General features: G+C 42.9%; 1 protein-coding gene across 4 annotated transcripts in view; it reads right to left on the bottom strand.

Annotated features, from left to right (window-relative positions):
• Nucleotides 1-19,068, bottom strand: part of AUTS2 (activator of transcription and developmental regulator AUTS2) — a 794,956-nt gene that overhangs the window by 435,567 nt on the left and 340,321 nt on the right. The gene's annotated exons all lie outside the window — the stretch shown is intronic.

Below are 19,068 nucleotides of genomic sequence, written 5' to 3'. Positions count from 1 at the left end.
ACTGGCAAAATGTCAATTTCAGAAATTTAGGTTTGAAATCACACATGCAAACACTGGCAGCAGAGAAAATACTTGGTGAGCTACCTAATGAAGTATTTTATGAGACACCTACTACGCTTACCAGCATTCATATAACAAATAGCACACAACTGCTAACTTATTCTAATCATTAATACATTCACAGTAATTTCTATTCAGACTGTACAGAAAAGACAATCACACTCATTTCCATTTCATGACTGGAGACCCAAAGTTCCTTCTCCATCAACTCTCTCCACCAACTTTTTCCCTCTCTTTCTTTTATCTCTCCACATTTTTTTCCACATCTCCCAGAAACCTGCTGCACAAGCACACACAAAAATTCACATACATTCTCTTTTATAGGTACACACACCCCAGACACACATTTCTGCTCTATTTCCCAGATACATATTCCCACCCGTATACACTGTTCACCCATAGACGCTGCTGTTCTCTCGGAGGTTCACTAAAGGAGTGCACGAAGCATCCTCACCCCAATGGTTATCATCAGTTTCTTCCTACCACTACAAAGGCAAATCGCGTCTGCAAGTCTGGTAGGGTCCAGAGGAGGCCACAAAGATGATCCGAGGGCTGGAGCACCTCTGCTATGGAGACAGGATGAGAGAGTTGGGGCTGTTCAGCCTGGAGAAGAGAAGGCTCCGGAGTGATCTTATAGCAGCCTTCCAGTACCTAAAGGGGGCCTATAGGAAAGCTGGAGAGGGACTTTTTACAAGGGCGTGTAGTGATAGGACAAGGCGCAATGGATTTAAACTGAAAGAGGGGAGATTTAGGTTGGATATAAGGAAGAAATTTTTCACTCAGAGGGTGATGAGGCACTGGAACAGGTTGCCCAGTGAAGTTGTGGATGCCCCATCCCTGGAAGTGTTCAAGGCCAGGTTGGATGAGGATTTGGGCAACCTGGTGTAGTGGAGGGTGTCCCTGCCCATGGCAGGGGGGTTGGAACTAGATGATCTTTGAGGTCCCTTCCAACTCCAACCATTCTATGATTATCTCCCTCGTAAGCAAAAGGCAGTTTTGGGTGCTCTCTGTCAGTCCAAAGGAAGAAAGGAGAAAGTATGTAAAACTGCAGGCTCAGACACACAATTGAGTTGCAATGCATGAGCACAACTGCAAAAAATGGTACAGGTGTACTCTCGGCTCAGAGAAAATGTAACATAAGAACTAGAGCTATTTGTCAAACACTTACAATTTAATAAATAAACTGAATATTCCACAGCTCAGGCAGAAAATCTCAAGTAAAAAGATTTTTATTTCAAATGCAACGGTTTATCAGTCAGATCTAATAGATCTAGGTAGCATTTTTTGGAGGTGGAGGAGAGGATAACAAATTCAAGAAGTCTAATACTTCATATATAACTCACAGATCTTATCTAGGACCACTGTGTACTCTAATTTTATGGTCTCAGGTTTAAAATTTAACCACCCCAAGGAAAATGGATCAAGTTTCCCTGACTCAGTCTTTCGACAACATTTGCTCAATGATGGAAATGCTCCTATTGTAACTGAGGTCTAAAAATTTTTTTCCAGTCTCAAATTTTATGTTTAGAACCTCAATTTATTTTGTACACAATTTTCACGCATTAGTTATTTGCTAACTAATCATAACAGCTAATTTTTATACTTCTACATTGTGAGTTCCAGCTATTTTCAGAGAAGAGAAGAAAAACCCAGCAAGTGTCATTTTTCTAGACACGATTTACAAGGAATAAGAAAATGTGACCGAGATATCTGAGCCTGAAACTCTGTAGGAACAAAGTGAACTGCATAGACTAGACGGCAAACTCAGAAGTAAATTCAAGTTTAAGATTTATAAGCTTTCCATATTTTCCTTTCTTTTTTTCCAAGCTGAGTTTCTCATGTGCCAAACTGTTGAGGGTTTACATTTTATTCCAAACCCCATCAATCTGTGCTAAATTGAAAAAAGAAAGCATGGAAATGTGCCCATTGTCTTCTTTTAAGAACCTAAAGTTACACACGCACACGAGAACACTTAATGTGGATAGGCAATGGATCGTTTTGATCTACTTGCACAGATTCAACCACTTAAAATGATGTTGAAATAACATAGTTCTGCTAAAAAAGGTCTGCAATGAAAGCCTGGATCTTAAGTTACACTGCATGCATTCGATGCATTACTCTAGGGCACATAAGAACCCTAAAATCATCTTCCCCTTGAAAATGCCGTTGTTCTCCTTGGAAAACAATGTAGAAGTCCAACATTGACGATTCTTGGTCCTGTATCATTCCTGTCAGGGTACCTCATGCAAAAAGCAAAGCCAGCATGAAACTCCCATGATGTCTACTCAAGTGTCTCACTGATGGCTCTCCCACATTAACACAGTTGTTACCTTCTAATTTGCACTGAGCGGGGAGCAAAGAAGGGTTTGCAAAAAGTGCATTTGATTCCACACTTTCCCTGGACAACAGGAGCGAATTCATCCATTCATCCATCTATAGAGTATCACAAAGGGGAAATATGGACATTTTCTAGATCCAAAACCACAAACCTCTGACAACACAGTGTCATTGACTCGTGTAGAACCTGCACAGCCTCAGGGATGCCCTGAGTGTGAGGGATGTGGTACACACAAAAAAGGTGATCATCAGCAACCCGAGCCCACTTACCGTGTATGAACGGCACGGGGCTGGACCCTCGTGCACATCCACATTTCCAAAACTTTTCTAGGAGTTTTTGGACATTCTTAATATTATCACTTCATACTTCTGGAAATCTTTTCTTGCACTACAAAACCTATTATTTTGTAATATCTTTAAATCTATTGGAGGACACTGAAAGTCAAGCAGAACTGAGTAACCAGATAGCTGCACTTCTGTTAAAAGTAAGAAAGGAAAAAAAAAAAAGATCATCTGGAAGGATGGCTGCTGGCTGAAGCACTGAGCTGGGACTCAGCAGCGGGTTTTATTTCTGATTCTTCACCACACCTGATTCCCTCCCTACAAAGTGACAATAATGACAGGTCTTCCCTGCTCTCCAAATTCGTTTATTTAGAGGTGTTTTTTTTAGCAGGGACAGTTTCGCAGTGGGAGATCATGGAGTACACTGCATGCCAGGGGACCTGATAATCCCGCTTACTGCTCTGGGGGCTACTGTGGTAGCAACAACGATTTCTAGTGGTGAGGTGGCTCCACTGTCAAAGTATATTAAAAAAAAAAAAGCCATGAACACACCCGCACTCACCTGGCGTTTCATTCTTCCCTTTTGCATTGACCTGAGCCTTTTGCAGCCCGTGTGCTCGAGCTGTCCCTGCCCAGTGTGGGCCACCGGCTCCGCAGCCGCCACCACAGCCCAACGGGTCAGCAGAGCTGGTGCCACCTCTGTGAAAGGCTATTGAAGAGAGGGCAAAAATGCCAGAGGAGCATGGCGGGGAAAAAAGTGAGAGAGTGCCTGGCAAACAGCGAGGTCAGGGACCAAGGAGCAGGAGGAGGTGCTGCAGGAGCCGGCGCAGATTCCCCTGCAGCCCGTGGGGAGACGCCGGCTGAGCAGGTGGATATTCCCTGAAGGAACCGTGGCCCCTGGAGAGCTCATGCTGGGGCGGATTTTTCCTCCAGGTATTGTCACCCATGGGAGGGACCCCCGCTGGAGCGGCAGAGAGGAGCTGTCACCCCCCATCCCTCTGTGCCACTCGGGGGACACAGAGGAATAAAGGAATGAAGCTGAGCTGGGCGGGGAGAAGAAGGTGGGATTTCAATTTTTGTTTTGTTTCTCACTATCGAAATCTATTTTAATTGGCAACAAATTAAATTAGTTGTCCCCAATCCCAGGCTGTTTTGCCTACGACGGCTATCAGTGATCTCAGTGATCTCCATGTCCTTATCTCAATTCATGAGCTTTTTTGTCCTTTTTCCTCCCTCTGCCCTGTTGAGGTGGGGGAGTGTGAGAGAACGGCTGGGTGGGAGTTTGGCCCGTAGCCATGGAAAACTCACCACGCCACGGTTTGGTGAAAAGCACTCAGCTGCTCATGAACTGAGCCAAAAAACTTCAGACATACCACTGTGCTGCTCTGCAGAGTAACGCAAAATAGAAATAGATGCAGAGCTGGAACTGCCAAGAGGGACGCAAAGAGTGAGAGGGTGACAGCGATAGCACTGGGAGAGGAGACGGAGAGGCACAGTTATGCAACGCTAACAGTGCCCATTTGCTGAAGAAAAAAAGAAAGATACTTGCTCAGGCCTAAAGGTCACAAAGAAACTGGCCCGAAACTGCTGAGATTATGAATAAACCACAAACGATGCAAAACCATCAACATGAAACTGCTGTAATAGTAAACACTAAGAGCAACTCTTCTTTCAGGGCATGGAGAGCTTTTCAGGTGACTTGAAATCTAATGGAAATATTTTTGCACCAGGGAAATATTCAGCCCTATTTTGTGACAGTGAAAGTGCAAACTGAATATTCACTTGTGTCCTGGGAAAGTAGCTCTCTGCTATGCTTCCTTCTTCCATTCAAAGTTGAAGGGCAAAGTAAACCTCAATACACAGGCTTAGGAGTAGAATAGACCTGCAGAGAGAGTGCTATAGTGACTACAGCAGTCAGACGTTCCCGTGAAATGAAAGCACGGCGGGGCATAAGCCATAAAACACCCCTAAGGATAACCCGTAACAACGTGGCTCTCTGTTGCCTTTTGCCTCAGAAAGGAAAGAACGAAGGACAGAGACAGTCGATCATGTTAAGAGGCATAAGGGAGGATGAAAGGGCAGCTGAGCCCCAGACTACAGGGAGCATCATCCTCTCAGGACCACAGTTTGCTTTGCTGGATCCCTAAGCCACTTCGGATAATTTCATAGTAGTGGTTTCCGGTTAGCAAGTAACAAAAAGCAAAATAAATAAACCTGCTGAGAATTTAGCAAAAGCCTTTTTCATAGAGCTTATATATCATGTCAAAAACACCCTAATGCAGCTCTTCTGAGCTCTTTTTTTTTTTTTTTTTTTTTCAGAAATACACTATGGTATAGTTTCGAGGCGCCTGAGTTTCCACACCATATGGAATTAAGGGATTATTTCACTACATTATACTTTAAAGTTATGAATACTAACACTTTTCCCTATTACAGCGCAGCCAGCAAGCTAAGCCTTTACCAGAGTCCCAGAGGAAGAGGACACCTGCTCCCCAAGGGATGGCATAACCTGACTGCAGGGAGGGGAATTTTAGGCTTTCAGTTCTGCCTGTCATTCTTTATTTATACAGCTTTTCCAAGGGCATAACAGACCAAAACTCTTCTGATGCAGCTCCTTTCTCGGTGAGTATATTCTCCAGCTCAGATCAGCTGGTGAACAGACTCATACACACTGTTAGCAATCCTTCCTGACTCCAAAAAACTTGAACAGGTAAAGCTCAGTCCATAACCCGTGTCAGTAGTTCATCCTGACTAGAGCAACAGCCCTACACAGTAGAAAGATATTTCTACCTACTCCTTCATATACACAGAGCTTGCCTCCACTTGCTCTCTGGGCTTTTCCCAGGAGCCCAGTCTCAAGCCAGGCTCTGAAGATGTCAGCTTCTGTCACTACTGGCAGTCACATACTTTTCCCAAATGCTGCACACATGGATCTAGGTAGAAGCACCGGCAAATCACGCAGTTGCCGACAACTGCAGGCTGCTTCAGGTGGCCAAAGGCCACAAAGCAACAGCCAGGTCAGTCTGTGAGAAAACAGAAAGCCCAGCTGAACCCCGTGAGATCCCAGTTGACAGGCTGGACTGCCTCAGCACAAATTATCATGAATCCATCACTGTTTCTTCAGGACTTGGCAAACAGGAGGAGTTTGGCTCACAGCACACAAGCGGGAGGGAGTGTGCCGGAGGGGTGGTGAGAGGCATGATCACAGAGAGGGAGATGGACTCCTCGGCACCATGTTGGGCTCCATCCTCACAGCTCCCAGCAATGGTGCATGAGCCACAGGTCTGGAGAGGGAGCCAGAGCAGTGGGCACCACCATATGCTGGTGCGAGGTGGGGTGCTGGGAAAGCAATGGACTACTCAAGCCTCTTCAGCATCAGGCGCTTCTGAAGTTGATGCATCGTTCAGCATTGGGAGCATCTCCAGCACTCAGCTTGACGTGCTCTTGGGGCCAAAAAGCTAAGCGTAGTTTCCACTAACCTCCACCCACTCACTAGGGTGGAAAAATCATCAGTGAATTAAAATATGTACTGTAGCATCATTCTGCACTTATATGAAACATATTTTGCCCCTTAAAATTCATCAACTTTGATTTAAAAATATGACAATTCATATTGAAGCATAATGGATTTTAAACGGAACAATCGAGTACAGAAATCAGAAGTATAACATCAGTGGATTAAAGGGTGATGAATTCAACATTGTTCAGCTGCTTTTTAAATTTTACCTAGAAAAAAAATAAGAAAACATCTTTAACTTTCCTGGCCAGCTCAGCTTTCACACACATACATCACAACAACACCGAACTCCAGTCTTGTCTGTGCTACTCAGACCTGTAGGCACAGCGGTGACTTCCACTTTGTAAGTATTGCACAAACACAACCTAAGGAGCCAGTTCCTGCCCTTCCTAAGCAAACACACACACACATGAAGTGTCTTCCATCAGTCAGAAAAGAGCAACACCAGATTTCATGTAGGACTGAATATTAGATTGCAAAGAAAACATATTTTATTAATGACTGAGAACAAATCTGGCTGTATGAAAACAAATAAAAGGAGAACCACATAGCAAGAAAAAAACAATAACAATGTAAACCAAGGCTTGTTACTTGGGATTTCAATCATGATTAACAGCTGTCATTTAAATATTGTCATTTAAATTTATCTTGCTGCTGACATAAGTTAGACAAATGCTACTTATACAGACAGCACTTACATGCTACCCAAAGCTTCAAAGATGGTTCAACACAGCAGCTGTGAATCTGGGGCAAGACCTCTATGCTGCATTTCTAACAAAGTCCTGCTCACCACCACAACACCTGCCTGACTAGCTAAACAGACGGGCAGTAGAAGGAAAGCAAATCAGAGGTGAGATATTGAGAAGGAAGAATATTAACAATACACAAGTTTAGGCAATAAATAAGAAAAAAAAAATTCACACTGTGTGTGGACTCTGTACAGTATTTATACAAAGACATTTTTCACACCAGGGAAGAAAAATCTTGTTACCTAAGAGATACAATAAAACATTAGGAGAGGCTCTCTGTGTATGTCTTGATATTTAATCTTACAACAACCAATGCACATGTTCTGAGAAATTGTTAGTTGCTGAGGATCAGGGCCTACATGCCATCATCCTGGGGTCTGACATCCCTACCAGGATATGAAGCTTTATTTTGCATACCTGTATGGTGAAAGTGAAGTAGACCAACAAAGACAAGATTTTATCTTTTGTTTCCTTCCTGCCTCTACTGAGAAAAAAAGTAATTTCTTGTTCAAAAATTCTTTTTAATGAAAAACAAGAATGAACACACATACATATTTTTCCAATTTCCTGTTGACAAAAAAAACCCCATAAATCTAATAGAACTTGAACAAATAACTATAAAAAATTACCCAATTAGCTCTGTGATACAGAACGAGGGTGTTTTTAACTTACTAAAGCACTGATGGTCATTTCCTGCTGCCTGTGAGCTGATCCAGAGTCTGCTGCTGCACTTGCTCAACACACTGGAGTAGAGGAGCTCATCCTCCACCGCCTTCAATGGGGGAGATCCTACTGAAAGAAGCTGAGCTACACCCCTCTTCTCCTGGGGAGAATTTGGCTATTTAGCATTGTTATTACAGAAACACCAAGTGATCATGTTCTGCTCCCAGCAGCAACAGCAGAAGCAACACAAGCTAAGAATAAATAGCATCCTTGCCAGAGCCGGGGTGGGGGATAAAGAGATCGGGCGTTTATTTCCAGATCCTCTTCTCCTTCATTATATGCTTGGGCAACCTTCGATATACAGCACACAGAAGGAGCTCTGAAGTAGCTCTGTAGCTCTATTTTATCTAAGTTACACAGAGAATGCAGCCCATCATTTTTTTCTGTGCTGTTTATACAGAAATCAAAGATAAATTTGGCATAAACTCATCACACTCCAGAATCATACATACATTATACAGCATATAAAGTGTAACAGACTCGCTCTGTTCCCCAGCTCCTGTTAAGAGTGGTATGAAACAGCAAGCTGTTGGCAATTGCAACAAATGAAGCGTATTTCAGCACACTTTAAAAACTGAATTGCAAAAAAATATAGGCTTCTTCTGACCCTTTGCATTTTGATGGTTGCACAGTGAGAAATACGGCCTTTAAAATTACACCTTGCAAAGCACTCCATTGTACCAATCAATCTCCCCAAGCAGCTTCCAAAGCACAGGCTCGTGCCGCAGAGGGGGAGAAGGAGCGCGGGTCCGGCCGGTCTGCGCGGAGGCCGCCGGAGCGTGGCAAACAGGGTGGCATTGATCTGCCCCTCCCGGTGTTTAATCAGTCCCGCTGTTGAGTTTGTTTGTATCCCACCCTGGATTTCCAGGGCTCTCCCTGGGCTCTGTCAGGGAAACTAGCCTTGGTACCACTGAAAACCACCTTGGAAACGCCGCTGCTTTTGGTGCCTATTCCCGCCTGGTACAAGTGTGCCGTCCTTGTCCGCACGGGTATACATCCACTCACATTCTCACCCACGTATGGCACAAGTCCTGCGTGCGATTCAGCCAAGTAGTGCCCATTTACACCATCTGTTCTTCTTGCTTCTGCTTTGTATGCCCCTAAATCCGATTTTAAGCTCCATGGGCGCATAGCGGCATATCCCCCACCATGCCCTGAGAACACCCTTCGAGGAGCAGCGTACGCGTATTCGCTGCAACAGTCTCCACCAGGACTGGTTTTTGTGATTCCATTTAGGTTTGATCATTTAAAAAAACAGAGAACCAAGCCGGCAGTTTCACCCCAACGTTCTGTGTAAGAAGAGCCTATTTCAGAGTGCTCAGCAATGATGACTTCCCAGATCCTTCTTGTCAGATCGTTACCAGCTCTTGCTTCAGGGGTGACAGGCTCAGGGTCCAGCCTGTGGCCTCAGGGACAATCTCAGCCCTGGACCTTCGAGGAGTTCTTTTTTCTGTTGTACAGAAAAGGTCAGGCGAGGTAGGAAAGCGGAGGCAAACACCCTACCGTTACTCTGAATCTCCGGAAAGGGGAGAAGAGAACAGAAATATTATCCCATTTAGCCCGAAGTGTCTGACATCCAACTCCCTAAGGACTCTGCTTGGCCTCTGGTTGACTTTGAAATGTATAACTTACTGGAAGAATACTTAAGTATCTAAGAAGACAAAATGAATCACATGACAGAACAAAAAGCAAACTGGCCAGGTCAAAAAACTTACCAGCACTGCAGCTCTACAGCTCTCTGCAAATTCAGCTAAAGAGCCTCCATCTGTTTTGATGAGGGGAAACGTAAAATCAAGGTAGTTTCTGCAGAATTTCACTCATTGCAAGTCCGCAGGATGGTCACTCCTCATGCACAGAGGAGATGCAAAACCTTTTGTGAACATCTAAAGCTGTGAAGTAGTGCCATGAACCAAGCCCAAAAAAGACCAGAGTGATAATACTCGCTCACTTGAATTAAGTCACAGCTACCATCATACTATTTTTTCTCAATGTAGACCACCAACCTGACATCCAGTTAACACTACAGAAGTAAATAAACCTCTTGAAGGAGGAAATATCAGTATTCATGGATGGACCTCAAGATGTTTGCCACTGTTTACATAAAAGACTCCTGTTATTTCATAGTTCGATATAAGCCCAGAATAAATATTTAATAACTCGGTTGCATAAATAATGATTTGAAGGTTGAGCTATTGGCTTAAAAATATAATACTATTTTAAGCCGTTTAACTGGCCAGCCATATAAATTATTCAAGATTTAACAGTCATTCTGTGGTCTCTGTACAAGGAGAAAACTAGGAAGTTGTAACTATAATGACAAAAGCAGGGCAAGATCAATCAAACCACATGATCTCTAACACAAACAAGCAGCAATTAAGCAGCAATCAAGACCAATATGACTGTGGTTGATGTCCTTTTATGCCAATACTCTCAGTCCAGAAAGCAAAACTTAATAATGTTTTGCAATTTATCAAGGGAACCATAACTCTGCTCTCTGTGACTTGGCCAAGAGGCTATTATGATAGTATTTCTCTATAATTTAATAATGTGAAGGACAGGAGGAGGGGGGAGTAAAAGCATTTTGACATATAACTCACATCTATACATATCGTATTTCCCCTTGTTTGAATGATAGAAGCAAAAGTCATAATAATATACCTCAGTACCAATTTGTTAGGAGGAAAGGGGAGCTGAAGTGTCTGGCAAAGAAAATCTATTTGAAGAAGCACGGAAGGGAAGGGAAGAGAATGAACCATCTGAATTCATTAGCAGCTGTCATTGATGTGGAGATGAGTTTAGAGATGAAGAGAAGCTAGTCCACACAAATAACTCAGGAGAAAAGCAAAGGGAGGAACTGTTGTGTTGTTTAAATCTGGATTAGCTTCTGATAGGTGGCAAGTTGCCACTTAGAGGAACCTTTGTGTTCCACGCTCCACCCTCTTTGGAGGGAAGCTGTTTGTGCAAAATAAGATATTTCAGCATTTTGGGCTGCACACAGGTTGTTGGCATTCCTGGGTGCTGCTCTGTAACGTCGGCCTGTTTGGCTCTAACAAGTCACAATTTTCCTGTACCTGTGGCCGTAGTTTCACAGCATCCCTTCTGCTCAAGGAGCCCAACCCTGCTGCTACCCACTTGCTCTGGGTGGCTTTTTCCCAGACCTCTGAGACTCCCTGGGTTGTATGGCTGCAGCAGACACCAGGGCTTTCCAAGGAATTGAGCCAGGTTAGAAATCACCAGGTTGTTTTTCTTCTTCTTTGCTTCCTGGATTGCTTCTAACCGAGATGAGTTCTTCAGTTTGGCACGATGAAGGAGGCAATGGTGGGAAGGGGTGGCAAGGACTCGGGCACTACCAGGAAAAGAAACACTGAAGAATTACATCCTTCAACCGCAGTTTGATTTCACATCTTAAATCTTGTTGAATTTTTGCCCTGGACTGACGTAATAAGAGCTTCAGCGGGTTTGAAAAATTCAGAACGTCTTCAAACTCCTAACAATACCAGCTTGTTGTTTTTTCGGCTTTGCTCTACATTATTTTTGGATTTTTTTTTTCCTGCTTATCTCTCTTCCTCTCTCATCCTGAGAAATAATGCGAAATATATTGCAGCACCGTGCTTTCACCTTGGAATACTTTTGCCAACTGAAATAATGAGTCCTCCTATTTGCAAATGTCAAAAAATCTCCTGGTACATCTTGGAATCTGTCCCTTGCCAACAGTGACCAAAGGTGATTTAGGATTTGATAGATTTGATGAGCTGGTTGCCTCAGTCCAAGTCCAAAATCAGATTCATTTCCAAAAAATCATTCTGCCAGCTAGTGATATTAGCCCTGGTGTTGGCAGCCTCAACAGAGAGGTAAGGAATCTGGGCAAGATCCAGTGCCAACTGAAATCAAGGGGAACATTTTCACTGACTTCAAGGGATACAGAATCCGTTTAGGGAACGGGACGCCCACTATAATTACCTGACAGGCAATTTCTGTACCTCATACTGATAAAACCCACATTTTTCCCTTTCATATGCTTTAAAATTGTACTAAACTTATCCACCTTGAAAATCCAGTCATATACTAGGTAAGCAGAGTTTTCTTATTGTTCTAAGGTAAGTGCAGAAAACCTGTAATGCAGGAGTACTATCAAATTATGGTTAATTGAATTAATCTTCATTCTGGCATTTAATAATTTGTAAAGTGCTTGTTCAGGAAAAGGTCAAAAATCACTTGGAAAGATATGTTAATGGCTCTCTAAGTAATGTTTAGACTTGCTGAATAAATTTTCACACTTAAGTCACATATAACAAGCATTACAAAACGTATTATAAATTGTCTCTTCACAGTGGAGAACTGTGCATACATACACGACATGGCCTCCCCACAAGACAGCATTTAAGCACTTGGTTAAATTCATCTCAGCTGAGGAAAAAAATAAGCATATCTTCACTGTTATGCTGGAAATATATTTGATGTATGTTCTCACAAAGAGGACTATTTACCTGAATCGGGACCTGGAAGAAGCCCATTGTTCATCTAAGTGATTAAAAAAAAAAACAACAAAAAACCCAAAACCCTAAACCAAATGAAAACCCAAAAAACTGTTAAAAAAAACCCCAACTCCCCCAAAAGTCAACCTTAAAAAAAAAAGAAAAATAGTTGTAAATAATTGGAAATGAAGAAAGACAAAGCCCTGTGCTGATGGATCTATGTGGAACCCCTTCCATGCTTTGAAATACTTGGGCTTTAAAATGACCCACAAGACTTAAAAATTAAGTATCAGCATGTGAAAACGTACCATATTACAGTTTAAATCAACCATTATACAGGCTCAGCAAGCATCAGCACGCTCTTTCCATGCACTAAAAAACGTCAGTTTCTCCTTGGTGAATAATAATTTGTGAAATAAAGCAGGCATACAAAACATGGGTGGCAGGCAGCAAATGCCGGTATTTGGGGCACCAAGGTGTTTTAAAATTGTTTTTCACTTTTGCATCCAGCATCCACTGAAATCTCAACAGATCAAAGTTTTGCAGACAAGGAAAAAAAAAGCCCACAAAATTAATAACTATTTAAGTATTCTGTTTCATCATGATAACAAACAGATGGTTTTAATATTCTAGAGGCTAATTTCTGAACAATTAAAAACACAGCAAGACATTAACATCTAATGAAACATTTTAACTACCAGTATATGCATCTGCCATTAATTTCCACACAGTAAGGTCTTGGTTCTCTTCAATCTGTTCTTTATTAAGGGAAGTTTTTCCACTCTGAATTTAGTGAAGTAGAGAATTAACAACTGTTTTCAATCAGCAATCAGCATGATATTTTGCCAGTGTACATTGAAACCGTCCACACTATCAGACATAAATTTACTCCTATGATGGCTTTGATCTGCACGCTGAGTAGAGATGTTAGAAGGGAATTCATTTTCTAATTCCATTTTCATTTAGAACATATGAATTAACCCCTCACAGATCTCATGTCCCTTTTTATCTACTTTAGATAAAGGACACCTACTCAAAATGTTATGGCTACCATTACTTACAGTCTAGCCAAAAACAAATTCATTTTTTGAAGCCACAAAAGCATTCTCATGCAAACTGTATTGAAATAAAGTTCTTCAAAGGCAAAGAGAATCCTGTACTTATGAGCTTCTAATTTAGATTTCCTTTGCTCATTTGTGATAAGAACATAGGGTAGTATTCATCAAAGCTGTACCCATGCAAAAACTCGTTGCTAAAAAAGTCTTTACACCACAGACAGCAAGCTATCCAATTCATGTGTTCTCTAATCACATATGCAGCTTAGAACTACTGATGAATTTTCTGCAGGTCTTCACCAATTTGGCAAGTTATGATTTAAATTAAGCCGAGATAAGTCATTCTCGTTACTCCCAGGGTATGGCAGAAGGCTGATGTTATTCAATAATTGTTGTCATCACCCAGCTACTGTATGGTTGGACCCTGTAAATAAATACCTTCGGAAATAAATTCAAACACCCTCCCTGACGGGTCTGAGTACCATGCTTGCCATTCATGAAACATGTAGGCAGCTCACTAAGAGTCTTTGGTTTTCAAAAGGGTTAAGTTAGTAAGTAACTTGGAATGACTTTAACAGGAACCACATTCTGTCCAGGTTCCTGTTTGCTTTTCATCATGTCATTTATGTAAACATTGACTTGCAAGGCTAAACTAATAAACATTGGAAGAAAGCCTTGACAAAATATAGGTTTAGGGAAGGAGTCAGCTGCAGGACTCTGCCTCTCAGATTCATTTTGTGGTGTTCGGTGGGTATTTCATGGTGCACCAAGAAATGTCTGTATTGCAGCTATGTAGAATAAGACAGACCCACGTTCCAGTTATTGCTTCAAGTCAAGAAAAACAGGGTCATAAACCTGGGTCTTCTGCCTGTCAGTTGATGCCCTACCAAGGGGTCATGAGCTGTTCCAAGCATTCCCTCCCTCTAATTTATGCCAGAAATAACATGCTCGGCTCAACATACCTCCAGCCATAGCTATGTATTTCCATAGGTATTTCCATAAAAGACAACCTACAATGAAAACATCACATCCTGTTGCGCCCTACTCTATGTGCTTGTATCCGTCTCAAAGGCTCAGCCTGAACAAAGCAGCCTCTTTGCCTCAGCACTGGATTTTTTCTTTTGTTGACGTTAAGGGCCAGATCCAGAAAGGCTGAGAACACCCACAAACCCATTTGGAATTCAGGTTTCCAAAATCTGGAACCAGAACAGTAGTTAGGTATGAAAGGACATGAAAGATTAATCATTTGACTTCAAGCGCTGTCATCACTGTGAGTTTAAGGGATTAGGGCCGGGAGTTTCAGACGAGCCCAGCAGAGGCAGGAGCGTAACCCCACTGAAAGGCAACGAGCTCTTGGCTCATTTTATATCCACTTTTGGTTCAATGAAATATGGCTGAAGTGGCGTCCCCAGGGATGCCATATGGGATTTCAAGAGACCTTTCCAGCCAGTCATATCTGGTTCAGAGGAACACGCGCACTAAAACGAATGTACTGGGAGTTTGCCATGTAACCATTAGCCGTAGAACCACCATTAATACACCTCGGAGGCATTGCCTTGTTTTTATATGTCAGACAGTTTCAGAATAACACCGTACTTAGTGAGGATAGCACAACAGTAAAATGTGACTTTCATACTTTTTATGCTCCAAGTGCCTGGATCTACTCTTGGCACACTACAAAAATAATACTTTTATGATTCAGTTTTTCCATGCAATATTTATAATACAACTATTGAGTGATGGAAGTGCCAGAATATTACTATCGCTATACTTGAATTCCTGGAGATTGTAAGCTTTTGTTTGGTCTAGCAGCGTGGAGGAAAAGCGTCCTGCTAAACATCTGTCTCTCACTGGGGAACCACATGGGAAATAAAGACTTTGGGGCAGCATTGCCTGAAGTATTTGAGTACTCATCTCACCTACTGCAGTCTCTGAGAGCCGAGGAGGCTTAGTATTACAAATTCACAGAAAATGGAGACAGATGCAGACCCAAGTAGTCCCCCAGCCCATCCCTCTGAGCCCAGGAAGGACCAACCATACCTGCATCATTCATGACATGCAGACAAGGAGCTAACCCAGCCCAAAGTGTTCCTAAAGGCACCCAGTGACCTCTACAACCACTGCAGGTGAATTAGTGCAGTGTTTCACTGTCTCTACCTTTAAAAAGCTGTCTTCACACCTCAACTGCATCTCCTACCTGCAGCGGGACCTTGTCCCATCTATCATAGGTACGCAGAACGGAGTTTTCCCTTTCTCTTTGCAGCAATCTTCTTCTGTTTGAAGACCATTATCAGTATCTCTACTCCACTTTCTCTTTTTAAAACTAAATTGCCCCAATTCTTTCAAGCCTTTCAATTCTTTTTGGTGGATCAAAAATTGGCTGGACGGCCAGGCCCAGAGAGTGGTGGTGAATGGAGTTAAATCTAGCTGGCGGCCGGTCACCAGTGGTGTTCTGCAGGGCTCAGTGTTGGGGCCTGTTCTCTTTAACATCTTTATCAATGATCTGGATAAGGGGATCGAGTGCACCCTCAGCAAGTTTGCAGGTGACACTAAATTGGGAGGTAGTGTTGATCTGCCTGAGGGTCGGGAGGCTCTACAGAGGGACCTGGACAGACTGGATTGATGGGCTGAGGCCAACTGTATGAAGTTGAACAAGACCAAGTGCTGGGTCCTGCACTTGGGTCACAACAACCCCCTGCAGTGTTCCAGGCTTGGGGAAGTGTGGCTGGAAAGCTGCACAGCAGACAAGGACCTGGGGGTGCTGGTCGACAGCCGATTGAACATGAGCCAGCAGTGTGCCCAAGCAGCCAAGAAAGCCAACGGAGTCCTGGCATGTATCAGAAACAGGGTGGCCAGCAGGAGCAGGGAAGTGATTGTCCCCCTATACTCAGCACTGGTCAGGCCACACCTGGAGTACTGTGTCCAGTTTTGGGCCCCTCACTTCAAGAAGGACGTTGAGGTGCTGGAGCGGGTTCAGAGAAGGGCAACAAAACTAGTGAAGGGTTTAGAGAACTTGTCCTGTGAGGAGCGGCTGAGGGAGCTGGGCCTGGTCAGTCTGGAGAAGAGGAGGCTCAGGGGGGACCTTATCGCTCTCTACAATTACCCGAAAGGAAGTTGCAGGGAGATGGGGGTCGGTCTCTTCTCCCATGTTATGAATGACAGGACGAGAGGGAATGGCCTCAAGTTACGCCAGGGGAAATTTAGGTTGGATATCAGGAAAAATTTCTTTACAGAGAGGGTTGTGAAGTATTGGAACGGGCTGCCCAGGAAGGTGGTGGAGTCCCCATCCCTGGAGGTGTTTAAAAACCGTGTGGATTTGGTGTTGAGCAACATGGTTTAAGGACCCTGACAGTGCAGGGTGAATGGTTGGACTCGATGATCTTGAGGGTCTCTTCCAACCAGACGATTCTATGATTCTATCTTGAAGGCTGTGCTTTTAGACTTTCTCCATGTATTCCACGTATTCCTCTCACTGGTTATTTCCTGTTCTGAAGGAAAGCACCTACAATATCCATTAGGAATTATATAATAATATAAATCATACTGGGATGAAATGGGTATTAAACGAAACATGCATTGAAAGCTGTGGTCTGTGTTTAGACAACTGACTATTCAGGCAGCCTTACTTTTGGATGCCAGTCTTTGGACACCTGAAAGCATCTGAAGTGACCACCTGAAGTGTTCACAGCATACATCCTTTGAATTTATGTCACTCTTTCCCCCATGGAAGGGCTGTTAACCCATTGTATGAAAAATATTAGATCTGTAAAAGATATTTCCTGAACAAAAGAGAAATAATCACAAGTAGAGACAAGCTGCTTACAGAAGCTTACAGAAGCTGTTCAGGAGAGGCTTTATTAAGTTAACTGCTGCTTGATTTAGACCTCCCCTCATCCAAAAGCTTACCTGAAGCAGGTCTTCTGCCAAATATCAAGACTTTTCAATAGAAATTTTATTTCTTAACTGGGTTTTTCTGAGGTGGAGCTGCAAGGACAAAGTGTAACTCCTCGTGGTGCTTCCAGCTGGAACTCATTTGCTGTAAGAAGCTGTCGTTGAAGTGTTCTGGAGAAACACTTCTCAAATCCATTTTAACAGCTTTCAAAGATTGCTCAAAGATGCCCATCAGCCCTGTTTGCCTTGCCCGGCCCTTCTTCCTCGCTGCTGCGTCTAGTTACAGCAGGAGCACTGGAATGAAATAAAACTTATTTTGCTGCTAAGTGTCCTGGTTAGGCAAGCTGGAACTGTGCAGGTTTTCCTGGTGTTCATAAACCTATTTTACAACAACTAAGACAAGGAACGATAAAAGGAGATGCTGATGTCTCTGCAACAGCCTGAAGACTGACTGGAACAACTCCACACAAAAACCGGAGGAAAGAGCGAGGCACGGGGGCAGACGTCGGGGTGGGTGAAAGGGACAGTTATTACGTTCTTTTTCGGGCCACAGAAATGCCATGCTGTCAACCTCTGGCATCCCACAGCAAACCATGGCAACAGCTGCCTGGCTCTGTAGTAATAAACTGAACCAATTTAATAGCTTTTATTGTTCTGCTGTGATGTTTGAGCGCAACCACTTCTTTCCTCCCAGGACTCCTGAGCCCGCAAGGGCAGCAATGAGAGAAGATCTCATTTACCTAAAAGCACTTATAAATTTTTAATTTGCTTTAACAAGTAAATTAACAAGTCCCTCATTCAGGCAAGTTTTATGGCCTCTTGCCACTTGGGGAGGGCCATAAAAGTTTTATAGATAATCCAGAGCTACCGAGATTGCTCATAATAAATTGTCTGTTTCCTGTTATTTTATCAAACCACTGGGCTTCTAATGACTTAAAGTCACAGCTTCCTTATATCTACGCTTTTTATGAGCCCGTATTTATAAACTGTAAAGAATATCTTAAATTATACTGGGCCCCTGCTAATCATTACAAAGCTAGGTTTTTATTGGAGCCAATCTTTTTGCGCACGCCCACCTAATAAATTCTAAGGGATTTAAGGGAAAAAAATCTTTTTTTGAGATAGCACGCTGATTCTGCATTCTATTTTAAGATGTTGCTTTAGCCAAAGTTTCATTAATAAATACTTTGAAGTGCCTAGAACTCTGTACTCTGATTTCTAACAGTTCTTGAAGAAGTTCTCAGGATAGTAAGCAACTTAGGTAACATTAGCCAGCCTGGCTCTGTGCTTAAGAGGAGACAATACTTACTGGAAAATCACAATCTTTTCTCAAGGGAAAACACTACATCCGATGGGTGCTCACTGTCTCCTCTCTGGAGCACCACTGATGATACTTATACAGAAGAATCCTAAACACGAAGATGTCCTTACCATCTGGTGCTGTGAGTAGCCATGTTGAAATCAGCCATAGTACTCACAGTGAGTTCAGCTCGTTTAAATCATGGCCCCATCAAGTCCAGCAACAACTGAGCACTTTTTTGCACCAAAGTTATGATGCTGTGTCTAGTTATGGTTTTAAAGTATTCACAACGCCTAACCTTGGGCATCCAATTAAGTATGTTGGTCCCCCTACATAGAAATGAGAAGTCACTCCAGAGAGGGAGTAGGCACCAAGCTTGAGAGACCACAATAATTCTGTGGAAGTTTAGTTTATCCCTCGTTGACTACTCAGAGCTTAGGGAGAGCAGATTCCTAAGAGAGAGGCCTGTCTTTAAGTGAGATGATCTCACTGCCTTTCCCTTGATTTCTGCTATGGGAATAACACAACAAAACTATACGGAAAATCACTGGGTCATTTTTACTTTTTTAATATATTTGGAGTGGAGGGGAAAGGAGAAGTGAAGGAATAAAGCTGCTGCAGATTCTGTCCTCCAGAGATCTGAATACTGTGCCTGGATTGCTCTGAAGTTTAGGCTGGT

The sequence above is a fragment of the Tauraco erythrolophus genome, chromosome 21 (assembly GCF_009769465.1).
Source record: "Tauraco erythrolophus isolate bTauEry1 chromosome 21, bTauEry1.pri, whole genome shotgun sequence".
NCBI classification, from domain to species: Eukaryota; Metazoa; Chordata; class Aves; order Musophagiformes; family Musophagidae; genus Tauraco; species Tauraco erythrolophus.
This window is presented reverse-complemented; position numbering and strand designations above follow the sequence as displayed.